Source organism: Canis lupus, chromosome 36 (genome assembly GCF_048164855.1).
Source record: "Canis lupus baileyi chromosome 36, mCanLup2.hap1, whole genome shotgun sequence".
NCBI lineage: Eukaryota > Metazoa > Chordata > Mammalia > Carnivora > Canidae > Canis > Canis lupus.
In genome coordinates this window covers 29,550,067-29,576,843 of record NC_132873.1, presented here as the reverse complement: position 1 = coordinate 29,576,843, position 26,777 = coordinate 29,550,067, and the positions used below count along the sequence as shown (strand labels likewise).

General features: G+C 39.9%; 1 long non-coding RNA gene and 1 other non-coding gene across 4 annotated transcripts; both read right to left on the bottom strand.

Moving 5' to 3' along the window:
- Nucleotides 1-4,173: 4,173 nt before the first annotated feature.
- Nucleotides 4,174-4,278, bottom strand: LOC140625922 (U6 spliceosomal RNA). Its single transcript, XR_012025190.1, has one exon. It is a non-coding gene; the product is annotated as a U6 spliceosomal RNA (small nuclear RNA).
- A 4,769-nt stretch (nucleotides 4,279-9,047) lies between these two features.
- LOC140625385 (uncharacterized) lies at nucleotides 9,048-26,261 on the bottom strand. Of its 3 annotated transcripts, none has more exons than XR_012024710.1 (5): nucleotides 26,167-26,261; nucleotides 14,457-14,575; nucleotides 12,403-12,543; nucleotides 11,319-11,544; nucleotides 9,048-9,342 (listed from the first exon to the last, which is right to left on the bottom strand). It is a non-coding gene; the product is annotated as an uncharacterized lncRNA (long non-coding RNA). The 3 variants fall into 3 exon arrangements; XR_012024711.1 differs by lacking the exon at nucleotides 9,048-9,342 and adding an exon at nucleotides 9,399-10,720; XR_012024709.1 differs by lacking the exon at nucleotides 9,048-9,342 and having other exon boundaries at nucleotides 10,734-11,544.
- Nucleotides 26,262-26,777: the final 516 nt, after the last annotated feature.

Sequence of the window (26,777 nt, the reverse complement as noted above, 5' to 3'; positions counted from 1 at the left end):
TAAGCTGAGAGGCAGGCAATGGTGCCATAGTGGTGGATGAAAGAGGAGTCTAAGCCACCTACACACGCAGCTTGCTTGTCCTCTAATATGCCACTTCCATCTCACAGTGGACTTCTGTTAGGCTCACGTGACCTTACGACTTAGTGGATCTGAAAGATCACAAACAGTGCCGGCTGCATAGCCCCTGGATGTCCCAGGATCAAGTGGTCCGCATCTACCAGGGCCTCGTAGCACGTCAGGATCTATATTTTGAATGGTATCTGCAATAGATCGTGTAACATTGTCCAGAACGCTAACCCCTACAGAGTGATTCTCTTACTAGGGCTGCTGTACTCCAGGAAGTGTCTTTCATCATCACAGAGGCCTCCAACAGCATAGGTCGGCCAGGGAGTTCAGCTGAGGTCTCTTAGGAGCTTAGAGGCAAGATGCTGTCCAGGGCTGCAGTCATCTGGAAGCTTGACGAGGGCTGCAGGGTCTGCTTCTGAGATGGCTCCTTCACGTGGCTTTTGGCAGGAGGCCTCTGCGCCTTTCCACACCAATCTCTCTGAAAGAGCTGCTTCAGTGTCCTTATCCTATGGTACCTGACCCCCCTCACAGTCGGTGATCCAAGAGAGAGCAAGGAGTGAAGCTGTAATGTCTTAGAAGTCCTATATCATCACCTCTGCAATGTTCTATTTGTTACAAGTAAGTCACTAAGGCCAATCCACACTCAAGGGGACAGGAATTGAGCTCTGTCTCTTGAAGGAAGAAGTTTCAAAGAATTTGTGGGCATACTTAAAGACCACCACACATGGTATCTTCAATATAGTGGATCATTGTGATGATGCGTAGAACGGTCAGGCAGTCTAGGGTCCTTTCGGTTAATAATGACAGGGCCAGAGACTTAATCCTGCTCAAGACTGTAAACATCTGTGTCATTCACATACTCCCATTCCCTTTCCTTGATAGGGATGGAAACGAATGCATTTGCTCATCGATGCAAGGTACCTGAGGCCATATTAATCTTTTCCAGCAGACATTACTTCTGGCATAGTCACTGCAATCAGGGCAACTGTTTGTTTGACTTTATTATTTCCCAGGATCAGGCATTTTTGTAAGGGCCAGACTGGTGAATTAAATGCGGATAAATGAGGGCCACCACCCCATATCCTTTAGGTCTTTTTTTTTTTCCTTTAGGTCTTAAATGGTGGCACCACACTCTGCCACTTGCCCTAGGACATGCTACCGTTTTTCATTTACTATCATGTGAAGGGGCAAATCAATTTCAGATATTTCACTTTGTCTTCCCCACTTATACAGCTTTTATCCCATAGTACTAGAAACCAGTGTGGAAGGTCTGCCAGTTAGCAAGTATTTCCATTCCAGTTACACATCAGGGGACCAGAGATATTACTCTATCCCAGTTTAGTTTTCTCCATAGCACTTATCACCATCTATTAATAGTACTTATTAAGTATAACTTAATATACTTAATTCATTTTAATATACCTAATGTACTTATTCATTATATTATTTGTCTCCCCAATGAATCTAATTTCCATAAGGATGAGCCTTTTTTTTCTTTTTTTAAAAAAAACAGATATATTTCCAATGCCTACAAATTGCCTAAGACATCCCAGAAACATAGTTCTAGCACACAACAGGCATTCGGTAAATACTCGTTAAGTGAAAGAATAAATAGTGCCTGATTCTCAACATAAGTTTATTATTGTTATTGTTATAATTACCCTAAGATTTTTCCATCAATCCCAGCAAGTATGAATTCAAGTGTGAAGCATTCACTCTAGAGCAAGTCGGGGAAATGTTTCTGCAAGAGGATCAGGATGACTGATATACCTCAAGTGTCCTATGATACAGTAGGTGTGTTGGTGGTTGGCTGAGAGGCCGAAGGCCCACCATGGGGGAAACAACTTCCAGATTCTCAGTACCTCTGATCTCTCTCCCCTTCTCTAATGTGAAGTACATATATTTAATCTCTCAACCTTCCAGTGGTAATTGTTGGTGTTTTTGGCCTCTTAAAATGGAATTTCTTGCTTTTAAAGCACTGAGCAATAAAATATTTAAATATTTTAAATATTTCTCTTGAAGAGTTGAAAGATGGCTATTGCCATATGTACTGGTGCCTAGAAGTGGATTCTTATCTCAAAGAGGGCATGTGCCTTTCTATTTTATCACACCCTTCACCACTCTTCATTGCCTCTCTCACATGAAGGCTAAGGGACAGTTATCAGTCACCAGTGTATGAATCAGACCATTTTTTTAAAAGCGAAGAAAAAGTGATATCATTTTTATATCCAAGTCCATATAAAAATTGGGAAGAATAAAATGTAAACAGAGAGAAATACACATTTCAAGAAAAATGGGAAGAGTATTTTGGGGAGGCAAGAGAGAACAAAGATCATTCCTAAGCATTTAAAATGTAATATGCAAACAAAGTATGACTAGACACATAGGGTGTAATTCAAGATATAAGGACCTGAGTTTGCAACCCTTCCTCTAATCCAGTGAAGAGGAATACACAATATATTCTACTTACTGTATAATTTGCAAGGTACTTATTTCCTTTTTTTTTTTTAAATCTGTAATTCACATTTTCATGCTTGACAATTTTAGGGTTTTTTTCATATTGACTTCTTACCCCCAAGATACATACTGTGCTCAAGATACAACTCCCAAATTTTTCCCTTTAGGAATGGAAATAGAGATTCATTACTAATTCATGTGTTTCATCACTGTGGCTTCCTCATTTACATAAAAGTTCTGTAATTCTAGCTGAAGAAAGATTTAATTAAAATCTTAACTAAGGACCTCATTCTTTTCCATTTAAATATGAGGAAGGGTAATTTATTCTTCCAGTTGCTTTTAGTTGATGGTTTTAGGATCCAATAACTGTAATTACTACAGTAAAAGTAAAATTGCATATTATAATTTGGATTCTGGGGTGTCCTTAAGCTAACAAATACACATGATGACTAAAAAAAGTAGCAACATCAGGTATAATCATCTGGATGTTTTTTAAAAGGCCAAACACAAATCCATCACAATCCCAACATTAAGCTAAGTTCAAATGGTAGTTAGGGTATTGGTGCATATTTGTCAAACTCTGGTAAGGAACCAAGAACATTCTTATGTTTATCATAACGTCTTTCTCCCTCTACCACCTTTCTCATCTTCATTCAAGGCAATTATTAAAATAAGGCAGCTAATGAGCCCAATATTCACTGATAGCCAAGCAGGAAGCTTCTGGGTGTGAACCAGACTGGGAATGACTCATTGAAAGCCAAATGTTTGTATGGAAAGCTCCCCCTAAAATGGCACAAAAGCAAATATTTATAAACACGTTAAAAAATCATTTTGGAACTCTTGGAAGGAGGGGTTAAAATATTGCCATCCATTCCTAATTACACCATTTTGATAAAACATTGCTTTGCTACCATTGTGCTGACCCAGGTTCTAAGCCTTTCAGAAACAGGGTTGCTATAATTGGTAGGACTGTCCTGACTCACAGTATTTCTTTTTTTTTTTTTTCACAGTATTTCTTATTTTGAAATATGATTCTATTTTGATAACTTCAGTCCAATCTGTATTTTGAATGCATCAGAAATTCAAGTGCAACTTGTGAGAATTGTGAGTTTCCTATAGCTATGTCTCAATTGCAACCTATACAGAGTTCATGAGAAAAGAGTGGTTACAAATGGAAATTTGTTTCTTGCTGAATAAACTTTGACCTCAAATGGTTTAAGCATATTTTTAATTCTGTACCCTAATGTTATCTATTGTTTTAAACACCCTTCTCTACCCCTCAAGCAAATAAGAAATGGTTGTTTTCATTCTGACAGATATTTTTGGTGCACATCAGTTTCTGCTTAGACTTAATCAGGCCTTTGCTTGATAAGTCCATGACTGAGACTCTTCAGGGCCTGGGGGAAGTCAGCTCCTATTAGAAACTATGTCTGAAAATGAGGTGATGGTAGTGGTGGAAGTTTGGTGCTTTTTTCCATCTGGTCCAGGCTTGAAAAGGAATGGGGTGGGGGATGGGGGACAGGAAGTGGTCAGGCCAAAAGGTCAGCACAGCCCTCCTGCTCAATCAAGCTTCCTAACTCTTTTTCTGTGACACTCTACAGGTGTTGTTAGGTTTGTTGGCTGATTTTATTTTATTTTATTTTATTATTTTTGAATATGGAACACTCCACAAATTTGTGTCTTCCTTGTGCGGGAGCCATGCTAATCTGTTCTGTATCATTCCAATTTTAGTATATGTGCTGCTGAAGGGTGCACTTGTTGGCATACTTTAAAAAGGATGTTGAGCCATCAGGCATCGATGACTGAACTCATTGAGCTAAGCAGCGGTACTCCTTTAGAATTTTGTCTTGTATCCAAAAAACTAATGAGAAGAAGTTAGAATAGTGGCTATAGAGAGATGTGAATAGAAAGGCTAGTATCAAGGAGAGATAATATCCTCTTTGACCTCCATTTTGGGACTGGTGTTATCTTTTTCTGTAGCAAAAACATCCTGACCAGATTAGTGTATGGGGACTGAGTTATAGATATAGCCCTGCTTCTTTTAGCAGAGATCATAAGAAAATAGTTTCTCCAGATAAATGAATTTCCTAGATTTCTGGAGTTTCCCCCCATTGAGTACCAAATGTAAAAAAAAAAAAAAATTTCAACTACAGGAAATGGAGGGACTTCTGTGGAATTTGATTGAAGGGGTAGGAGCGGTTACGTGAAAGTTTTTATTTCTCTCTTTATGCTCTTCTAATAAAGAGTACATTTTTAAATAAAATTAATACATATTATTTTATTTTTTTAAAGATTTACTTGAAACTGTTTTTATACAAATAAATGGGTTACATATTTTGACCTCTCAGAGCCAAACTGAGTTTTCTTATGATGATTATCATCACTAAAAAACTCCATTCTTCTCCGTACTACAATACCCTCAGGTAGTCCTGGCATGTTCTAAATGGTTTATTCCTACAAAATGTCCTCAGATTTCATATTTATTTCTCAGAATGTTTTGCTGAGATTGTTAGCTGTCATTCATATTGACAGAACCCCATCGATCTTTAGCAGATAGATAACAGATAACTCCATCTCTCTTTTGAATTTGTTGTCCTAATTTGATGCTCTCCAATTGGCTGACTGGTTGGTAAGTCACATAAACAAACTTGTTAATAGTCTATGTAAAATTAAATCAAATGAGCATAGAGTGTATGCTCAAGGGTCACTCCTATGAGCAATGTACGAAAAAAAAAAGCTTTAGTACATTTATTTGGAGATTTGTCTTATCCTTTATATTTGGATCCCAGCTGTGATTCAGATTCAGATATTAGATGACACTGGATAAAAGAGTTCTATATCTAAGCGAAATGATGGTCTGCTGTCATGGAATAAAATGAGTTGCATCCTTTTTCCTTCCCTTGTGAAATTGCTTAATAGCAATCCAGGTAGATGCTTATGATATTAAGTTGTAGTTATTCTCTTTCTTCAGGCTAATTGAAATGCCAGCCCTACACACGTTGCCAGTTCTAGAATAATATTTTAAATTAGAAATAATTGCCAGAATTTGGATAAGAATTCATTTATAGTAAATGTTCCCAAACGTGATACTGTACATTTGGTCTTTGTCTCTGGTTCCTGACACAGAGCTTCTACCCTTAGAATTTCCTGAAAAGAGTGTTAGGGGCACCTTGTTTCTCATTCATAATCAGACCCTTTCAATCACATCAGAATTGTATACGCTAAGAGGACTGTGGGTGGGCCCCTAGGTAGCTTTAGGACATGGGCTGATTGCCAGAGGAGCCAACCTTGTTAGTGAGTTAGAACTTCCAGCCCCATTCTCCCAAATTCCCCGGAGTGGGGAGGTGGGGGGTTGGGGAGTGGGGGGAGAAGCTGGAGATTGACTTAATCAGCAATGGTCAATGATTTACTCACTCATGCCTATGTGAGGCAACCACCTTAAAAATCACTAAATGATGAGGTTCAGAAAGCTTCCTGGTGGGCGAACATGTCGAGGTGTTGGGAGGCTGATATGCCTGAAGAGGCATGGGAGCTCTTTGCCCCCATCCCACTTATATTTTGCTCAAACAGCCTTTTGTCTGTTCCTGAGTTGTATCCTTTGTAAAAACCAGTAAATAATAAGTAAACTGTTTCTGAGTTCTGTGAGCCATTCTAACAAATTATGGAACCTGAGAAGGGGGGGTCATGGGAACCATTAATTTATAACCTGTCCGTCAGAAATATGGTTGGCCTGGGATTTGTGATTGGTGTCTGAAGTGGGGGCAGTTTCATGGGAAGGAGCCCTTAACCTATCTACCAACCGTGGGAGTTGGTGCCAGAATTGAATTGTAGGACACACAGTTGGTGCCTGGGGAGTTGTAAGATTGGTCGGTATGAGGAAAAAGCCCACACATTTGATGTCAAAAGTGTTGGGAGTAAAAAACTGCTCACCAGGCTTTTAGGATCCCAACTGCTTGAATATGTATCAGGTTTGCCAAATCCATATTGAAAAAAACATACATGTAGGCTCTCGTCTACTGGGTAGATGAGACAAGACTCAGCTGACTCACAGATACATGGAAATAGATCAAACGAGTAGCATGTGTTTGAAAGGAACATTTTAGTTAGACAGGGAGTGGGGATTTTTTGACAATCCTTCTGAATGTGAGTCACAGTGTAGGTTTGCGTGGGTGAGTGGGGGTGGATGCATCTGTGGGTGTCAGAAAGAGGCAGCCAGAGCTACATGGCTGGAGTTTCGGAGCTAGTAAAATGACGGTAATAGTAAAGTAAATGTAAAGACAGAGAGCTTCATGGAGGCTTTAAAACAGTTTTAGCTAAATTGGATTTAAATAAAATAAAACAAATAGTTTTAGCTAAACAATGTCAACAGAAGGTTTATTCAAAATGCCAATCGCTTCCCACAAGGAGTTTAAATTACCTTACGCAGTAACAGGCAATTTTCATTTACCACTTACTTGAAATTTGGTTTATCACAAATGAAATCTTATCTTATATTCCTGATAGCCAAAACTTTTTAAAAATGGGAAAATTGAAATAAATTGGCTGAATTGCTTATCTAGAAAATGACCTTCAGCTGTGCATAGAATAAGGAATGAGAGCAAATAACTTGCAAAGGAAAAAGGAGCCAAAATGCTCCTTTTGTTAATAGGATAACGAAATTTTATCTACAGCTGTAACAAGATGATTTCTGATATACTTATCTACAGGCAGTAATTGGGCAATATACCAAAGTATGAAAAGATAGGGAATTGGTATTATAATTGCTTGCTTGGTTTTATCCAGGAGAGTAATGATGCCAGTAAAGTGGAGTCTACGCACAGAGGTTTCTGTTTAACAAGAAATTCAGATCATATTTTTGGCAATTCCATTATTTCACCCCTGGATCCTGCTAAGTGTCACCTTATGGGCAAGTCCAGAGCCCGCAAAGCTGTTTGGAATATCACTTGAACCTAAAACGAATAATTCCAGAATGAAAGAGATGATGGACAAATATTCACAGCGTAGGTAGGGTCATTCAATATGCAGCTCACATATTTGAGCCTCTAGGATGTGCCTCCTCGCTGAAATTACAGCTCTGCATCTGCCCTCTGGGAGCTCAGCCCTTGAATTACACAGTTAAACTGAGAAGCGTTGTGTTAGCTGCTGTTACCTACAAGTCATGGAGGAAAGTTATTAATTCTTCATTCACTAACAGTGATTTTTCCTCCCAAAATAGAAACACATTTTTCTAATTATAAAAATAATATGAGTTCATTATAAGAAAATTCAGATAGGATAGAAAAGTATCATTCATTGATGTAAGGAGATTCATTTAAAGCTATTAGACGCCACAGGAGCAAAGGGTCTGTGCTTCATTTTATAGTCTCTCTTTGTAAACTAACTTCTCAACTCCTTACCATGTATCACTTTTCATTATCAACTAGTGGAAAATAAGTGATACATGTGCTTGCCCAGCAGGGCAAGAAACCTGACTTCCTCTTTGTCATTACTACCTTTATGTCTCTACACCATTATTGGTGTTCACATAGTGTGAGTGTAATTTAAATTTATTTCACAAGCTACTTGGGGCCAGAAAAACAAAGCAAACTCTATATCTGCCCCTTATTAGTGTTGGTAAGATCTCTTCTGCACCACAAGAAGGAAACTCTTCCCTCTCTCTAAAGTCTTTTCTTTACCTCACCTTTTCCTTCATAGCTGGAAAGTCAAATCCCATGTAACCAGTCTGAGGATGATTAATGGTAGCTTTGAGCTGCTGATGTGGAGGGTGCAGAGAATTGTGTGAGCCTTGTTTTAGGACAAGATGGGTTAATAGTGCTGCTATCCAATTAACCGGAAATCCCAGTGCTTAACGCAAGAAAGGTTGGATTCTTGCTTGGGCCACACACATATGCATTACAGAGGAAGAGGATGATGGAGGCTCTCCGTCTTGTGGCTGCACCAGCCCCCTGGTAACTGCAACAGGGACACGGACGAGAGAATCTCAGGTGGGCTTTTCACTGCTTCCCCCCAGAAGAAATACCTGGGGCTTCTGCTCACACTTCTGCCTAACTTCGAAGGAGCTAGGAATTTGGGGAACAGATGGAATGACTGGTTACAACTGTCGCTCCCTTAAATGGAAGTGTGCATTTCTGACCACAGGCTGACATCATCCAAAATCAAAGAAGATTAAGTTATTTATTTAAGTTAATTTCCTACCCCTTTGGCATGAATATTTACATGGGAGATGTATGTAGAGAAGAATACACCTTACACATAAACACAGTTTTCTATGTACATATATAATCACTGTATACATAAGAGCTTATTATTTTCCACAGCAGGTATCTAAAAAGGAGGACGATATTGTGAAAGAGAAAATAATACCAAGCCCTAATTTTTTTACCACTAATTCCAATGTGGGTTGACTAAAAGCAGCAACATGTCTGGATTTGTCAGGGTAGGCTGCTTTCTGTAACAATTAGTTAACCTCTGGGCTTTAGAATCTGGGTAATTTTTTCTTTTGTTTACCTGAATTTTACTGTTTTTCTATACTCTCGGTGGTTTAAGACAACAGAATTTATTAATTGCATATGTTAATCATTTGGTGTTGGGGTTTGACAAATGGCCTTCCGTGCGGTGATTTAGGGACCTGGGCTCCTCCTTCCTGAGACTTTGCCGTCCTCCAAGGTTTCAGAGGCCTCAGCGTTGAGCAAAGGAGGAGAACGGCAGGGAGGATCAGGGGCCAGGCTCCACAGCATATTATCATTCCACCCACATGGCGTTAGCCAAAAAAAATCACAATCACGTTTAGCCTCAGGGGGCCTGGGATATGTAGTCTTGCTGTGTGCAGAGGAAGAAAAGAAATCAATTTGGCGAGTGTCTACTACAACGTCCCTCACATGACCTGAATACATACATACGGGGAAGAAAAACTAGGCATTCTGATTAGAGTTAGAGGTATCTGGGGGAAAACATATTATATCTCTTGCCTTATCCTTATTTCCTTCATTTATAGTTTTATGTTGCTCTCCACAAGCTCTTCATCTTATTTTTTAAAGAACCAGTTTTTAAGAACTTTAATATTCTGCTTTGTTGAGAGTATACAGAAGTGAACATGATAACACTCAGCTGGTTGGAACTGGTTGGAATGTAAGCTGATAACCTTACTGAAGGGAAATTTACCTAAATGAATCAAAACCCTAAAAAAAGTATAGTTAATAATTCTACTTCTAGAATTTTAGCCAGGAGAAATAAACAGATATTATAAACAGACACCGGGTACAAGTGTCTTTAGCATAGCATTGCTAATAATGGTGAAACACTTCTATGACACGTGTCCAGCAATGGAAGGTAACTTAATACTACTTCTAATAAAATATCATGTGGCCAAGAATGATGCCGCAAATGTCTATATAGTAGTATCAAACAATGTCCCGTATACATTAAAAAATATCAGTTTATAAATCTCTAGTCTGGGACACAGAGATCCATTTTGATTTTTTTTAAATGATTATATACACACACACTATATATTAAATCAAAATCAAAATGGAAATATTTGAGGCATAGATTTATAAACTGACGATTTTATATATATAAAATTGTTTTGCTTATGTTTTCTAATTTTCCAACATAAACAAGTGATATTCTCTAAAAAAGAAGTTTAGTTTTTATCTTATTTACTTTCTAAAAGATTTATTTATTTGAGAGAGAGAAAGAGAACTCGCAGGAGTAGGGGGACGCGAAGAGGGAGAAGGAGAGACAGAAGCAGGGAGCGGTAAGCAGGGAGCCTATGTGGGGCTAATCCAAGGACCCTGGGATCATGACCTGAGCTGAAGGCAGATAATTGACTGAGCCACCAAGGTGCCCCTAGATTTTTTATTTTATAGCAAAAAAATGAAAACCCCCTAATATTTAAAACAGAAACACAGAGTTTTTATCCATGTACATCTCAAAGAAAAAACACAAAACAAAATGCCACCTGGTTACCCACAGGGGCTCTATCTTCAGGCCCCCAAGCCCGAGCACCTGGAGCAGTCCTAGCTCTCAGGGTGTGTGGGTGGGTGGGTACGGGGTTGGGGAACCCAAGTTCTGGGTGCAGGCCCTTGTCTCAGTGCTCGGCTTAGACAAACCGTGGAGTCCACGCATAGCTGCTGCTCTTCATTCCTCACCTCCCTCTTCTGACAATGGTCTGCTTTCTTTCCTCTGAGTAGGAAACCTGCAGAGGCAGCTGGCTTGTGATATTTTGTGTAGGCATGTGAGTTATATGCAAATCACATGGAAAGACAGTCAGAATCTTTTCTCAGATGGTCCAAGTCAAGAATATTTGTCTAGTTGCCTTGAGTCTGTATTATACCTAAAAGAGGCCACACACTTCTGATATTTCGCCTACTTAATTTCTTCCAGAATTAAATTGCTGTCAGAAGAGGTTCCAGCTTTTTGCAGTTCACTATTCATTTTGGAGTTATCCATGCATGCATGCTTACAAAAGTTAAATTATTTTCAAAGATAGAATAATTTTTCTACCTCAATTGAATTCAGAATAAGAGCCAGAACATGATAATTTCATCCAAGAATCAAAATCTTTATCTTCAAATAATTTGTAATATGGACTTATATAACAGCCAAGTGACAAAAACACTTGTAATTACTTCAGATATTGAGAATAGTGATTTTATGAACTGTAGACTTCACTCAGTAAAGTCATGTATCTCTGTCACAGACACACATCCCAAATATTATTAATATCTGTTAAAATTATAGCAGTTATACTTAAAGATTAATCGAAAGCAGTGTACTTTTTAAAAAGATAATACCTATAATCAAACATCAAAGCCAATCTTGGTTTTCTATTAAAGACCAACATCTGGGACGTCTGGGTGGCTCAGTGGTTGAGCGTCTGCCTTTGGCTCCAGATGTGATCCTGGGGTCCCGGGATCGAGTCCTGCATCAGGCTCCCCCGCATGGGGCCTGCTTCTCCCTCTGCCTGCGTCTCTGCCTCTCTCTCTCTCCGTGTGTCTCTCATGAATGGATGAATGAAATCTTAAAAACAAACAAACAAACAAACAAAACTTTTATTCAATCAGTGAGTTTACTCTCTTCGGAAATCACTGTATTATGGAACTCAGGAAAAAACAGAACACACCAAGATGTTGCTTGGTTTGCTAAACTGTAACATCTTGTGCCAGCCTAGGCTATTTTATGGTTTTTCAAAAACAGGTTGAAAAAAGGGGACGTAGGGATCCCTGGGTGGCGCAGCGGTTTGGCGCCTGCCTTTGGCCCAGGGCGCGATCCTGGAGACCCGGGATCGAATCCCACGTCGGGCTCCCGGTGCATGGAGCCTGCTTCTCCCTCTGCCTGTGTCTCTGCCTCTCTCTCTCTCTCTCTCTCTCTCTGTGTGACTATCATAAATAAATTTAAAAAAAAATTAAAAAAAAAAAGGGGAGGTACTGATAATTCCATGTTACGCATTCTGACTTTACTGGTTGGCAGTGAGAATTCTCTTTCCTGACAGAGAAGAGGAAGATGTTAACTCTCACAGTCATTCAGGATTCTCATGGGAGGTAAAAGGGAATTAGCCCCCCAACGGGAGAGAGAATAAAGAGCTAGCGCTGAGGTGGAAAGGCCCAGGGAGGAGATTAGAGACAGGGCCCTTCTGCCTCCTCTGGGAGCTCCCTGGTGGACTCCTGCCAAGTGTTGCCATAAGCCACTGTCTGCTAAGGTGCAGCTTTTGCAACCACAAAGGACACCAGGAGCAACCCAAAAGATATGTCCTGGGGGAGACCTTGCACTCGGTCCTCAATGTTCTTGCTCCCCTTGAAGATCTTGTCTGTCTCCTCATCATTGGCTATGCCCTTGGGAGAACCTGCTCTAAATGCTGATCATTGGCTCCTGACTCACCATGCCCAGCATCTCACTTCCTCAGCTTGATCATTGGTCAAAAGATGTTGGTCAGCCTGGGACTTCCTTCCCCAACCACAGTCCCCAGCCCCGGGCTGGGGCACAGCACCTTCCCTGTTGAACTCAATGTGAGGAGGTTCACTGTATTGGGGCCAGAAGAAGACACAGAAAGAAGCTCACTGAACTCACCTGAGAATTCCCCTAGAATTGTGTTGGGAGCAGCTGGAAGGGCTGGTGTAATTACAAGGCAATCGAGTGTATAGCATGTTCTCTAATAACCAGAGATCATACAGTAAAAGGTGAGAGAAAAGTAAAATTTGGCAACTCAAGCTTGTTCTGATTTGAATCTCTTTGACAAAGAAACTGTATGATGTTTTCTTATGACAGCCATCATGTTCCCACCCACTCATTTCACCCATCCTCTAATGGCCTCCCTTCCGGACAACTCTTAGCTTCCAACACTTACCTTGTTGCTCTTACCCTGATTCTCCCACCTATCAATCAGTGAATCCATTTACATGCCCTTGAACCCGTTCACTGTTACATCAGGCACCATGGTTTCTGCGGGGTGTCTCTGTGTGTGTAGGCATGTAGAACATGCATTTCAGTAGGTGAACAGGTTCTTTGGTCAACCTGCGTAGCTATATTATCACATGGTGTACTGTGTAGGTGCATGCACCTCTACTGTGTGGATGGTTGAATTCTGATGGTGGTTGAAAACCAACCATCTTTATATACAAAGTACAGACTGTAGGTTTGTAGGTGTGTATATACCAAGAGGTAGGTAACACTTGCCTTTATCTGGGTATCTGTGTTTAGGTACCTGGGTTGTGTTTATGCATGTATAAGTCTACAACTGCATACATCTGCATGCATGTCTCAAGGCACAGCCAATGGCTTCCCATAAAGGAAGCTGTCTCCGAATCTTCCTGCCTAGCTATGTCACCTTCTAATTTTGGTGGGGGAATCCCAGGGGAAGGGATTTCTATTATGGTTAAAATATATGTAACATAACATTTACCATTTCAATCGATTTTAAGTGTACAATTCAGTGGCATTAATTACATTCACACCATCAGACAAATAATCACCACTTCCTATTCCCTCCATTTTTCACCCAAACAGAAACTCTGTGACCATTAATCAATAACTCCCTTCTCTCAACCCTGATAACTTCTAATCTATTTTCTGTCTCTTTGAATTTGCTTATTCTAGATATTTCATATTCTTACATAAAATGGACAATTATATAATTTTTGTGCCTGGCTTATGTTACTTAGCATAATGTTTTCTTTTTTTTTCGAGGCAAAAACATTTATTCACTTTTGTGTTGCACAAGGGTAAGAACCACATTATCTAGATTCACTTTAGGTAACAATAATTTAAAAGTAAATAAATGGATGTGTTTATGAACTTGGATGCTTATGTGTGGATTTGGAGGTTTTTCACTATCTAATTCTCTACTCTCTGAAATGAATCTTAAATAATTGGGGTACCTACAAAAGTAGCTTACATTTAAGACCAAAGAATAATGAAATGAATAGTGTCTGTATTTCACAAATAAGGTTATTCAAATGGACATGTAGCTGAGTTAATGATTACTTGGAGATATGAGGGTGTCACATATGAAAGTCTTTATGAGTGTGTGTGTGTGTGTGTGTGTGTGTGTGTGTGTTAGATGAGATGGCTGAATGTCACCGTTTTGGAAATGAATTTAGCCCATTAGAGCTTTCCATGCTGAGAACAGATGATCTTCTACTAGACTTTATCTCCTAAAGAAGTTTTTTTCATTATAGAATTATGTCCACTTAGAGAAAAAAATGGAGAAAAGAGAAAAGATATAAGAACTATGTCTTTGTTAATAAACTAAGGCATTCCTTGATATGTGTGTGTGTGTGTGTATGTGTGTGTGTGTGTTTTCTTAAAAAAAAGAACTTCTTATTAGCTCTTTGGCTCTCTGCTGAGATAAGGGTCAATCAGCCTGGAACAATGTTTAGTCTTGCTTTATTCTGGCCCTTTTCCATAGTTGGTCAGACCCTCTGTTACTCTCTTACCTCTCCTGATATAAGATCCTCCAAGGACCTCCCAAAGATGGTCAATAGTCATGGATCTGAGAATTGTCTCTGAGTCAATGGTGCAAGACCAACAATTCTCTGGCTCTGGAATTTGGGAGCTGTGGAAGAGAATTGTTAGTGCCTACTCAATAGCCTTTTCCTTATTAATAGCTCCCCAATTTTGTTGTGGGCAATAAGGTACTTAGGAAAAACAAACAGAAAGCTCCAAATGAACAAAAACTACATTTCCCATTTTTCCTTGCAGCTAGAGATTATCACTCACCCAGCTCTGAATTAGGCATAAGCAAAAGTTTTTGGATGGGGCTTTCAGTAAAGATCTTTAAAATGAAGTTGGCAGCTAACAAATGCCTTTTGCCCTGTGTACTCTGTCCTTCTTCCTGGCTGGATTCTAGAAGCAATGTTAGAAGCCCTCTTAAAACTATGGCAGCCATAAGAGAAAGGTTAAGATGTCACAGAGGTATAAAGACGGATATCACTCTGCTGCTGCCCCAATGCTCACTACCATCTACCTCTTTTTACACAAGAAAAACCCCTAATTTGTTTAAGCCATTGGCCTTGGAGTCTCCTCAACCAGTGGCCCAACTGAATTCTCACTGATACAGAAGCTTCAAGATGAAATAATTTGAGCCAATGGACTTCTACATATCTTGTTGGTAAATTATATTTAGGGTAAATATTATAAAGGAATTCTAGGTGGCCAACATAACAGTGGTGGTATAAATCTGAATCTCCCACCTTACTCCCTCACAGAAAACACAACGAACTGGCAGCCCCGGTGGCTCAGTGGTTTAGCGCCTGCCTTCAGCCCAGGGCCTGATCCTGGAGACCTGGGATTGAGTCCCATGTCTGGCTCCCTGCATGGAGCCTGCTTCTCCCTCTGCCTGTGTCTCTGCCTCTCTCTCTCTGTCTCTCATGAATAAATAAATAAAATCTTACAAAAAAAAAAAAAGAAAACACAAAGAACAAGATCAAATAACACTATATAATGCCCATGTCTTCCCAATAACTAGAAAACATAGAATGTCTAAATTTCAAATTAACTGTAAATAGAAAAACAAACACTGAACCCCAGCAAGCTGCCCCCACATTCCTGATGCAAGTCCCTCTCAGAAAAACAAGTTTTGAGAAAAACTGTACAGAATATAGAAAAGGGGAGCTAGTGGTGGACTTAAGATTGATCTAAAACCACCACCCGAAAGAGGAAGTCCACCCTAATTCTGAAAATACTGAAAAAACGTGCTGGTAGATCAGAACACTTACAACAGGAAAGGTACTTAGCCACGTGTGTGAGGTGCAAGGAGGCAGTCTTGGGAAGATAAAGTTTTGGGCAGAGGGGTGAAAATACCATAGAGGTGACTCTCAGAAATTATGCACAATAAGTGGAAAAGACGTGAGGGGCAAATTTAGGAACATATCAGATCCTCTAGCCCTCTAAAATGGAAATTAATTAATTAATTAATTAATTGAAGGAAGCATAATCTCTTTTCCTATCATTCCTCTTCCATAAAATAATTAATTAATCATTAAAAAGAAAAAAGAAAATCATACTTTACTACACTGACAGAAGAGGGCACTCTTGATCCAGAAATCTTGCAACCACCCCACACCATTCAGCCCTGTCCATGGAAATGCAGATCAGTCTTCATCCAAGCAAAATCATTAAAATAAAAATAAAAATAAAAGGAATCTAAAAAACAAATAAACTAAATAAATAAAGGAATCCAAACAATTCAACTCATTAAAAACTCCTCTTGCAAATAATGGCAAAGTGGGAGAAAACTCACCAACTGTCCAAACTGAATTATATATCCTCAAGCAAGCATTTGGGAATATGAGAAATGTCTTGAATCATGAATTCAAAAACTATGTACAGGAACAGACAAAAATCCAGGAAGAAATGAGATGAGAGTTGACTGAACTCAGGAAAGAAACAGAATAAGCATTACACTGTGTTACCTATATGATTTGAGAATACTAAGATATTTTATATATGTACATACATATACATCCATCCTTCAGGGTACATTCTGGTGATTTCTCCACTGTTTAGCTTTTCAGAATTCATCCTGGTTGGGCATGACCTTTGAGACATGCAATAAATTGTGTCTGCTATTATTGCTGTTATCATCATTATTGGCAATTGATTGCTTAAGAACAGCAGGGGAGGGGAGGGAACCCTCAGAAATATGTCCAGGGCAAAATTGTAGAGTTTATCATACTCTAGTGCCCACTGAGGCCTAGGCTTGACTTTACGGATGAGAAGACTGAGATTTAGGGAGGTTTTCAGAGTGGCCCGAAGCCGTTAGTGACAGGGCAATGGAAAAAGCCTTCCTTTCCTCCTCTCTCCTCTTTTCTTCCTCTTGCTTCAGAAGAAAAAAAGGACTGCCTCCTCTCTGAATCCACCTTCCAACACCCTCCAGATGCTAGGACCTCATCCTTTAAAGCAGGATCTCTCTTTTATATTCACTTTCTCCTTTTCCTCTGACCCATCACCCCAAACTGAAGCTAAGTTGGCTAAGCATCCAACTCCTGATTTTGGCTCGGGTCATGATCTCAGGGTCACGGGATTGAGCCCTGCGTTGTCCTCTGTGCTCAGCACAGAGTTTGCTTGAGAGTCTCTCTCTCTCTCCCTCTCCCATAGCCCCTCCCCTGCTCATGCACACACACTCTCTCTCTAAAATAAATAAAAATAAAATCTTTAAAACTTCCAAAGGTGAACAATACTAGCTGTCAGTTCTTCCCCCTACTCACTCCTAAAACTCTTACTCTCTGTTTCTCGCCTCATTCTCTCTGAAAACTATCTTGTTCAACAACCGTTAGCTACTCTCTTTTAGACACTCTTATTCTCTGCCTTCTTGGATCCACAATCTTCTTTCTCTAGGCAATTCTACAACTAGTCGTTCTCCTTTTCTGGCTTGTCTTCCTCTTACATGTAAGCATTACCGAAGGTTCTCCACTACCTTCTTTTTCTGCCCTCATAGCTACAAATTGCAAGTAAACCTTTCCAGGCTCATCAACTTCTTGGGTGCCTCTCCCAAGTGACCTACTAGACATCATCCCTGGGTTCCAGGAGGTACCTGGAGCTCAACGTGTCTGAATCTAAATTTTGTACCTTCTTCAATTCTGGACCTCCTCCCAATCTCCAATCCAGCCTCAAGTGGCTCATATCATCCTTTCCTCTATCCTCTGCACTAAACCATTCACAAATTCAACTAAAAACACTGAATATTTAGTACATGCAGGCACTGGTTATAGGCCTGGGGCTAGAAAGTGAATAAACACACTTTCTACAATTGTGCTTAAAAACTCAGTGAAAACCTGTCCAATGAGCATATACAACTTTCCTTCCATCCTCACTGTCATCCTTTTCACCTCCATTGTCACCCTTCAAGATCAAATTAGCATCACCTCTTTCCTACACTAATAAATCAGCCCCTCTGAAACCCAGCCTTGGTTGAGTTGAGTTGATCTCTGTACTCCTTGTACATTTTTTTAGTTTAACATATCTAGTCCTGTTTCGATGTTTCCCTCTAGATGGAATGCTCCCCTTGATCTCTCCATGATATGCCTTATCTGTCTTTTAAGCCCCATTTCAAATTCCAGGCACTCTTTGATGCTTTCCCTGACTTCCTGAGATGGGGTTATCTTCCTCTAAACTCATGCGGACTTGCTCTCTGTACCAGCCAGGACTCTTGCCCGAGCTGCTTGCCTCACAAATTATGATTAGAAGCAGAAACCTGCCTTATGTGATAGGAACGTACATCAGGATTGAGCCCTGATCAACTGAGTGATCAACTTCAAGAGCAATTATTCCACCATTACTTTATTTATATGATTTTTTTTTTTCTGGAGATTTGACTACTACCAGAGAAGCTGAATGTGGTAGGGTCACTTTTGTCTAGTGCCTCAAAGGAAATAATGTGGGACTTCAAGAAAGTCACATGAGTTCTCTGGACCTCAGTTTTATTATCTAGAAAATGGAAAGCCTGTACTAGATGATTTTCAGTGCTCTTTCAGATCTAATATTCTATAATTAAGGCTTTGAGGGGATTTGACTGGGGGAACAGTCTGTTGATAGACTAATCCAACATCTATTCCCAGCCCCTCTCCTTTTCTTATCTTCTCTATAGAAGTTGGAAAAGCCAGATGTCCTCTTTACCAGCCTTCCTTGCAGTTAGTAACGGCTATGTAACCTAGTTCTGGCCAATGAGTCATAAGCAGAACTCTAGTATGGGGAAATCTAAGAAGCCATTTGCTTTTCGAAGGAAAGAAGTGACATCACTCCTGTGGTAGGCAGAGTTCTCAGATGGCCTCTGGTGTGCACGCCCTGTAGGATCCCCTCCCTTGAGTATGGGTAGAACCTCCATGATTATGTTACTAATCGGTTGACTTTGAGTCAATCAAAAAAGATTATCCTAGTGGGCCTACCTAATCAGGCAAACTTTTCAAAAGAGATCATTTCATGCTGGCCTCTTAAAAGAAAGCAGCCAGCCATGTTTTGAACCACTGCGGAGCATTCTCTAGCAGGTGAGAGCCTCAGCCCGAGGAACTGAATTCTACCAACTATCAGTGAGCTTCAGAGAGGACCCTGGGCCTCCGAATGACAGGCCCCAGCTGACATCTTGACTGCAGTCTGGTGACTCCTTGAGCAGAGAATTCAATTAACCACTGACCAGACTCTTGACCCATAGAAACTGTGAGATAACAAATTTGTGTTAAGTTCCTATGTTTGTGGTAATTTGTAACACAACAAAAGAAAACTAATACAACTCCTTTCCACTTAATCTCAAAGCTGAGCACTTAAAAACCATCTCGTTATCATAAAGGAAAAGTCAAATACATCACAGAATCTCTGGCCTAGACCTCTTGCCTGTCTATACCATGGTCACTAGCTGCTTTTCTCCAAACCTTTTTTATACCAGAAAAAGAAATGTCTACTTGTATAAGCCAATACAAGTTACCAAGGCATTTTTTTTTTACTTGCATTTGAAATCATTTCCAACTAATACAGCAAACTTATGAAAGTAGCATGACCAAATTTTTATTGGTTACATAACCAATAAAAATTGGCAAACATTTATAAGGACTCTATAATGTTATGGATAGAAACACACACATACACCAGAAATTAAAAAAAAACAACAACTTTGCTCTCAGTAGGCTCATAATTTAGTGTTGGAGGAGGGGGTGGTGAGGAACAGTAAGAGGGGGTGGACAGAGAAATCTGGGTACAATTAAAATACGGAGTGATTTAGGTGAGTTAGGCTATGATAAGTGTAAGAAGGTATTTGGAAAGCTCAAACAAGGGATACCTAGGATAGACTTTAGGGCTGGCCTGGGAGGGAAGCCCTGGATCTGGAGGTTCAGAACATGGAGCAGAACTACGAGGGGTGAGTGCATGTCCCTCAGGAGGGAAATCCTAGGAGTAGAGATCAGTCGGTCAAATAATCGACAGCTACCAAGTACCTGGTGTGAGGCTGGGGAATGTGCCAGATGCTCTAGGCAAATAGAGACATGGAGCACATGGTGCTGGCCCCAGGTCAGTGTAACCATACCTCATTCCCTGATGGAGCAGCATGAGAGCCCTCCCTTGTCCAAGGAAATGGAAATGACACCTGATACTGCATCCCGGCGTCTGCTCCTCAGGTTAGTGCCTTTGGCAGCTGCCCCAGATCTAACCACATCCAGAGAGCAGCTTACCCTCGGAAGAAACGGGGACAAGTTTCTTCAGGAATGTGTTGTGTACAGAGAATTCAAGAAAATAGATATGGGTTTGACAGGGAAGACAAGCCCTCCAGCTTTCGAAGTAGAATCTTGGAGGTGTTCAGGCTTCATCAAACCACATCATCTCTCCTCTCAACTTATGCTTCTTACAGCTTAGGATTTTGCTTGGAAATTAGACAGCCCCTATAAATATCCTTTAAATAAGTAAAAGAATATGTCAAAATAATAAAATGTGAATTCTGAAATAGGGCCTAGAGAAAAACACTGGAGGTAAAAAGACTTAAGGCAGATACCGTTGTAGGAAGCTGAGAAGAGCAACAAAACAAATCTTATTTCATCCTTGACCTGTTTTCATCATGTTTGAGGAGCAAAGATGATTTGGAATGTTAAAATAAGAGGTAACTCAGGGGCAAGGGGAACTATGTGTTTTTATCTGGGAGGACATCCAGTCAAGCCTCCCCTGGTTTTCTCAGGATGCTGAGGAAGCTTCCTGTGTGGCAGCAGGTAAGGAGTTTGCCTGGGGCCTAGAGGTTTGATTTTTTTTTTCAATTTTTTAAAATATCAGATTGACTGAGGTTTAATATATATAAAAATATATTGTATATACATATGTAATATATAATACAATAAGATTCATCCTTTTTGTGTGTATGTACTGTTTGATGATATTTGACAAATGTGTACCGTAATGTAATCCACCATGAAGAAGACAGAGGACATTACCATCACCCCACAAAGCTCCCTCCTGCACCTTTGTAGTCAGCTACCCCTATCATAACCTCCAACCCTACAACTATGGAATTAATTTCTATCCATATAGTTTCGTCTTTTCCAGAATGTCTTATAAATGGAATCATACAGTGTATGGCCTTGTATATCTGGCTTCTTGCACTTAGCATAATGTAAGGCCAATCTTTAAAAGCTTTAATGTTGTCTGCCAAGGTCATCTTTCCTTGTGATTTAAGACTAAGTGCGTAAGCATCAATGTGCACACTTGCCTTAACAAATTCACTGGACTGTAGGTAGGCCCTGAATCAAACCTGCAGAATACTAAGCTGTTTCTCTTTGTTATCTATTTGGATGTGTGTCAAGCTACACTTTTACAGTGCAAACACTATGGTGGCAGTGAATTTATACACTAATGTTGCTCTACTTATTAGCATTTAGAAACACATAATTGCATGTTAATCAGTCAAGAGCATGTATAGGCCTATACTATTGGCCTCAAGGAACTTGCAAAGATAATTAAAAAGATAGCATATAACTGAATCTACAGAATTTTATTGCTGAAAGTGTTAGGGATCATCTAGTCAGAGCACCACAGAATTTCACAGGTGGCAGTGACCTTTAAGGTCTCCCAGACCCATCCATCGTCTCAGATTTGAATTTCCTCCAGGGCAGCAAAGTCTAAGAGCAGTCAAATAATGCAAATGTGTGAAACTAAGAGTAGAAAGTATGGGGCTTAAGAAGAAGGCATGGTAGGAGCTGTGGTCATTCAAATTCAATGTAAAAAATCAACACTGAAAAACCAATCACTATACATCTCTCTGCTTGAGTCAGTCCTTGGGTTGTCATATTGCAGTCTCTTCTCTACCATAGCTTCTCAAATTTTTAGCTAGTGTAACCTAGTGAGATCCTGACATATTCTCATTCTTACCAGTTCGTTGTGTGCCAGCCTGGCTTTCAACTGCCAGTCTAGCACCAGGTAGGCAGAAAGTGGCAGAGGACTAATGGTTTCCTGGAGTAGTTTTCAACCTCAACTGATGGAAATTTGTGTATGAATATCCCAGCTCTCAGTTTGTTGGAAGGATAAATGAGGTGAGTATTTTACACTAGCCTCCAGAATTTCCAAGTGCAATTAGAGTTCCTGTTTCTACATTGGACTCTTGTGTGAACAGTATATCCTTCACTTCCAGCATCCTTTCCTTGTCTTACATCCATATTTCCTGTCACTCTTTCCTGGGAATACCCACTGGATAAGCTACTCATGTGGATCCTCATCTTAGGGTCTACTTCTATAAGAAAATCTCAAGTTAATGTAGCCAGTAAATACTCAAACACCTCCAGAGATGAGGGACTCACTGCATCCCCAGACCCTTGAGACTGTCTTGGGAAATCTCTGACCCACAGAAATATCTTCCCCTTACAAAAGTAAACTGTCTTTCTACGACTGGCTAATGGTTCATTCATGGGACGAGAAATATTCCTCTTTAGAAAAAAACCATTCGACCCAATTCTTAAATTGTTTAATTATTCTTGAATATATTCTACATTTCACTCATTTATCTATGAAATAAAAATTGTTAATTGTTATACAAAACCAGGAGTAAGAATCTGGAGTGAAAAATGCCCAGGAGGGGGAAGGTTGGAAGATGATAATGGACTTTCCTTATTACATGAGATGGAAACTAGATCCATAGTTAGTTAAATGTTAAAGGAATCCAGAAGACTGGAGAACATGAGATCCTTTGTTTACATGGATAGCACATGTATTAGATATAACTTATGGTCTTAGTTTTTCACTTGGGGAAGGGTCATGAAAAATGTGCTATGTCTTCATGTTCACCCTGACAGTTCTCAGGCACTGAAATTCGTTTCCCAGTCAAATGTCTGTTTGTTCCCATATGTAGTACCTAGTAGGGCATCGAACACTTGGTAAAGGTGCTTGTGTGGCATTAAGTTCTCACCTTCCTTCCAAGAGGAATCTTTTGGGTTTAAAAGGTAGGTTTTGAATTGTCTGTTAGCATCTCCCTATTCCTTCCCACCTTAAGAGAGAAAGGAAGAGCTTCAGGAGAGCAAGGAGCTAGGTGAAATGGGGTGCAATAGACTTCAGTGCCCTGATGAACATCCCTTCTGACATTCTGTTTTTGAAATAAAATACTTCCTGAAGAGTTCAATGTATCAGTTTCCAAAGCTTGAGAGTACTTTGAGGACATACATGGCCATGTTTTCACAATCGATTTCTAGGATACACTGAAAGGACTGATCACTTGTTAATATGCTTTTTCTTATACAAGACTATTCTGTGAATATGCACTCCTGAGTGTTTATGAATAGTTTTTCTTTGAAATTTTTCAAGGAGAGATAAACAAGTAATTACTGAATTCAAGGCTACACCTATTCCTCCCACTTCTCCATCTGATATAATTACAATAAGTCTGGGTTGCGCATATCTGAACATTTTCTGGGTTTGATTGTCAAGCAATCAAACAGCATTTCTCGCCCCCATTCAGACCCATAATTTAGAAGCTTCTCTACAGTGACACTTGGTGCGGTTTAATTATAATGCTCTTCAATCCAGAAAGCTATTTAAAGGACGATGGAAGCTGTGCATTTTCAGTCCTTTCTCTTAAAAACGATTCAGAAATGTATGTGTAGCTAATCCCAAATTGAAATTTGATACTCGTGTTGTGCATGACTTTGAGCAGCACTGCTTTTTCCTTTATGGAATGGCTGATATTTTAAAATACATGTTCCTTTCCACGAAGGAGTACCCCGCACAGTTATATCATTTTGAAACTTCTTCACCACAACAACTAGAAGCAAGCATGTAAAATTTCAAATTAATCTTCTGCATTCTGTTTTCAGCAAATACTTTTTCATTTCAAAATGAAATTCTCAAGCCCCAAATGGGTAGGTGTTTTAATTCAGCATTAAAATAAAGAACTGCTTTTTCTGGACATATTCTCTTCCCTTCCCTGGCAGTTACTGGTACCAACTTGCTCTTAATTATCTCCCATTCAATGCTAGTCATAACTACCCGCCTACTTCACACTCGGTCAGGCCCACCCACAGTACTCACCCCAGCCCCCTCCAGCTGAATCATCTTCTTCCACCCACGTCCTTTCCCACTGCCATTTCCTTTCTCACTTCAGTGCTCTTTTCAGAGGGACATTCTTGCTTTTCCAAAGCTTTTTTTCTTCATTCTATGTTATGTCCCCATTATATTCTAGAAAACCGCAACTTGAAGGGACTTTTCTTCCCATCATTGAAGACAAATCATGCTTACTACATCATAGAATCAATGCTTATTAGCTACCCATTAATTCTTGCGCACCTTAGAGAAAAGGAGGGTTTGACATTCATTACCTCTAACATACAAAAGATAAAACAGACAGTTTGGGAAGTGTCTACCTTCGCAGAGACAAAGGAAATCTCAGGCCTGGGCAATTTAAGCAGTCAGCCTACATTTGACATTCCAGTTTTCAATACTCAACTCTCACTGATTTTTTTTTTTTTTTTGATTCTACACTAAAGTCCTTTCAAATCATTAACTCTCAAGTCTCCATTTTTTTGTTAGGCATAAATGCTGACTGAATGGCTTCTACAAAGTGTGGGAACCTGGAGGCACAAGGATTTGATACCTTGAAGGTATCCAAGCTCTGACCAAATGACAGAAACTTTGTGCTTATACTAGCCCAGACCATGAAAGCACAATTAAATGTTTCATCTGCATGCATTACCTACTTAGGAATCTCAACATTTTTTAGGAGGTATCCATGCATGAAGATAAATCCTGGGTATGTACAAGGACAAGTCACTTGCCATTATCTCACAAAGGTTCCTAACACAGATCCTGCAGTGACCCAACAAGCAAAGGGAGAAAAGAGGAAGCCAAGATCAAACGCTCAGTGATGGCCTCATCAGGGGGTCCCTATTCATTAAGCAGTTTACAGTTAAAAGAGATACCCTTGGCCCAACTCTTCATTGAAAAATGAGCTTCAAAGGCCTGACTTGTCCAAAGACATTAGGGAATTCGTTCAAAAAAAAAAATTAGAAATAGGACCCAAGAATTGCCACTGACAAAAGGAAATCTGTCTCTGGAGAGCCTGGCACAGTGCCTTTCCCTTTTATCATTTCACCAAATCCTCACAATTACCCCACAGAAAGGCATCATTATCCCCATTTGACAGATAAAAAACCGAGAGTCAAGAAGGTAATTATCCCAAGTTCACATGCACACCGGGTGCCACTTCATTGCCCAAGCTCACAGCTTGTGTGTGCTCACCTGGGAGAGCCAGGCAGTGACCTGAGCTCCTCACCGTCCTCTGCGTGAAGGCTCACAGCCCTTCCTGCACTGTTATTCATGTGTTGATAACGTTATTATCTCTGTCTCCATAACTGAGAGCATGGAATTTTAGCCTTCTTTTGTGCCTTTTCTGCTATTTTGTTGTTGTCATTATTTTTTATTTCCTTTGTCTCTTTAGACATAAAGACCATTCCAAAAAACAGATGGCAAACGGGTCCTTTCACGTGTTATTGCCTGGAGTCCAACTGCCAGTGTGTTTTAGGAGACAAGAAAGTAATCCTGCTCTTAAAACCCTTAGCATTTTCCCCTAAGGACTGAATGGAAAGTCTTTTTCTTTTTTTTAGAGATTCATTCATTTATTTGAGAGAGAGAGAGTGGGGGAGGGGGCCGAGGGAGAGCCAGAGAATCCTCAAGCAGACTCCACACTCAGCATGGAGCCCAACATGGGGCTTGATCCCATGACCCTGAGATCATGACCTGAGCTAAAATCAGGAGTCAGCTGCTTAACCGACGGAGTCTCCCAGGAACCTCAATGAACGGAAAGTATTTATGAAGGAAGATGGATGAGGAATCAAAGATGGCAGCCCTGCCAGTGGGAAATGAACTGGGAGGAGGTGCTTAAGATTTTGGTTCTTACTCTAGGTTTGATTGGGTGGGAAAACCAAAATGAGGAGAAATGTGCTTTTATTATTTTAATTTATCTGCAGTCACACACAGTGGAATTCTAACTCAGAAAATAAAGGAATCTACATTTAAATAAAGTTCTGAGTTGTGTCACTAACAACCTCTGCATCAAAAACTAGGTAGGGAAAATGAAGAGATACAGATAATAAAAACAATAACATTTTCATTTGTAGTTTCTTTGAATATTTGTGAAAAGACCTTCCAAATCACAATAATATATGTTAGATGTGCACACAGTAACCTGGTACTCACTTTATTCAGTCATCCCCCTCTGTCTGTGAACCTTCTCGATGCCCCACCCAGATGCCTTGAACACATTCCCCTTCTCAGCTCTATGAGCTCATGCCTTTCCAATTGTTCAATCATCCCTAAAATTATTACCTCTCAAGATGTTTTTTTGTACTAACAGAAGTGTGGTGGTGACTTCCTTTGGACTATCTGTTGAAACAACCTTTTATTCACTGTAAAATGAAAGTCTAGATTAGATTATCATTAAGGTGTCTTCCAGGTCTTAAATTTTATGTGTTTCTAGTGTAATAATGTATTAGATCAACTAGCACGTATTGAGCACCTACTAAATGTCAGGCTCTGTACCAGAAATTGGGGGATTCAGGATGTGGTCCATCAACCACCTTATTCTCTGGCAAGGGAGAGGAGATCGGAAATGACTACTTACCACTCAATATTAAAAATGATAAAATCAAGGTATGTGCACAGGGATCCAGCGGCTAATTCTGTCTGGATGGTTGGTTAAGTAAAACACAGAGGAGATGGCATCTGAGCTGAACCTTGAGAAATGAGTTAATAGGTCCAGACAAGAAGGAAGGAACAGCTTGGGCGATAGAAACATGTGAATATCTGGG